We start from the raw sequence: 2,162 nt of genomic DNA, 5'->3' as shown, positions 1-2,162 counted from the left end.
ACTTGAGATAACAGTGGAAAATGAACCTGGATATAATTACCATTTATCCATTCTTTTGGTACACCAAAAAATAGGTCACCAAGTTAGTTGATAATCCCATTTCCAGAATGCAAATCCATGTGACAACAAAATCGTAACCACTTATTGTATATTACAGTAGTATATAAAAAATTCAAGAAACATACCTTTAGGTGGGTGACGTTGATTTTAAATAGCATTGACAATTAACTACAAGCCATTCACAAATCTAAAATACATACCTGTAAATCTTAATCTTGATTCCATATATATCAATTTAGGTTTTTGAGAAAGGAGCTAGATATTTGTTTTTTCTATGAATAAGAGAGAAAGTAGCAGCAACAGTAGCAGAATAACAATAGTAGGTAGATATGAGGACATGATTAAGCTTGGTTACACCATCCTAGAATTTTTCCCCTCACTATGCAATACACAGATCAAATGTCATAAAACTCCACCATTATCAAACTTCTGCCAGAAATAGCCAAATTTAGTTTTGAGAGAATCAAACGAAAAGAAAATACCGACATTTGCAAACAAATAAATAGCTTGTGTGAAGGGTATAGGCCAACAACGAACACACATTTTTCCCATCATAGAAAAGGGAAACCAATGTCAGCCAAATGGGCATATCAAAATCTTTGGATAGGTTGGAGCATATTAACCATGACATTAGTCATAACTGACATTGAAGGATTTCAGCAGGTGATTCCGATCATTTTTTTCCTCATAATCCTTCTTTGTCTTGTCGAGCTCTAATTCTACCAAACAAAACACAGAGAAAAGTGTCAAGCACACCCATTTGGAGCAACTTCCTTGTCTATAGGTTCATTCGGCCTACGTTCTATATTTAATCGCTAAAAGTCGCCCAAATCATATATCGAATGCATCAAGCCTGCTCTACCATTTTATTCATAGCTTGGAGATTATGGTTGAAAACTTGAAACCACAAGTTTTGCATAATATTTGGCACACTATATTCATGTAAGAACCTCGAAAAAAAACAATGGACAAAAAGATTTACGGGAATATTTGTGACTTTGTGTTCAATTAAATCCAATTAGACCAGTAACCCAACTACCCCATTTTGTCATTTTTAGTGGATAGAATTACATATATCAAGTAGAAAGTGAAAAACAATTTACCTTTACACAGGATACACCACTGCGACGGACACCATCATCATTGTCATGGCCTAGAAACTTCAAAAAAAACAAAAATTTACCTTTGTACAATCATCTTTTTTCTTCAAGAATGAAGATCATCACCACCAAATCATGATATTCAGGACAATAACTACAAAGACAATGAATAACAAAAAAAGAAAAGATATAGAGTTACCCACCACATAGCAGCCCACACAACCAAGATGAAGACATATGGATTTAGACACAGATATATATATCAGAAGAAAGAGGGATTGCTGTTTGATTAGGTTGGATAGTCGCCAGTGATGGTCGTGGTGGCGAGTTGCGGCGGTGGCTCGGCGTGGTGGTGTAGCGGAGCCGGCGGTGGGGTTGTCATCCTGCCGATGTATAAAGAGAAAGACAGGGAGATAGATTTTGAGTGAGAGGGGGAGGGATGGGTGATGGATGTAAAAAGGGATGGTGGTTTGACTCGAAGAAGATTGGGTAAAAAAAAAGTAGTGGGAGAAACAGTCACCAATTATTTGCCCCTATGTGTCAATTTTTGTGGTTGTTACGGTAATTTAGTGTTTTTTTTATAATATAGGTAGATATATATATATATATATATATATATGTATACTAGATTAAACCTGCACTTTATGCGGGGCTGACTTGGAACATAAATATAAATATATAATACAAATAACTAATAGTTACATTTTTACTCGTAATTTACGATAATATAAAAAACTGTGAGTCTACAACTTATGGAAACAATAAAATATAGTTTTATAATATATGATATACTTCAGATGTGTTAAAGAATGACTAATGAAACATGCTATAAAAATCGTTTTTATGATACATATTCATTAAAATATAACATAATAAGTATTTTTTTTAATAAAATGAACATAATAAATAATATGAAGTTTAAAAAAAATTAATCATTGAAAGTGTCACATGACGTAAGTCATCTCACCCTTGAAAATCCACCCATTTTCTTTTTGTTTGAGG

The 2,162-nt window shown here is 33.6% G+C and overlaps 1 long non-coding RNA gene across 2 annotated transcripts; it reads right to left on the bottom strand.

The window, feature by feature from the left end:
- Positions 1-263: 263 nt before the first annotated feature.
- On the bottom strand, positions 264-1,602 carry LOC122590042. 2 transcript variants are annotated; one of them, XR_006322391.1, is made up of 3 exons: positions 1,364-1,602; positions 1,164-1,220; positions 264-779 (listed from the first exon to the last, which is right to left on the bottom strand). It is a non-coding gene; the product is annotated as an uncharacterized LOC122590042 (long non-coding RNA). The 2 variants fall into 2 exon arrangements; XR_006322390.1 differs by lacking the exon at positions 1,364-1,602 and having other exon boundaries at positions 1,164-1,354.
- Between the last annotated feature and the right edge of the window lie 560 nt (positions 1,603-2,162).

This window comes from Erigeron canadensis, chromosome 2, assembly GCF_010389155.1.
Source record: "Erigeron canadensis isolate Cc75 chromosome 2, C_canadensis_v1, whole genome shotgun sequence".
In the NCBI taxonomy this organism is placed as follows: Eukaryota; Viridiplantae; Streptophyta; class Magnoliopsida; order Asterales; family Asteraceae; genus Erigeron; species Erigeron canadensis.
This window is presented reverse-complemented; position numbering and strand designations above follow the sequence as displayed.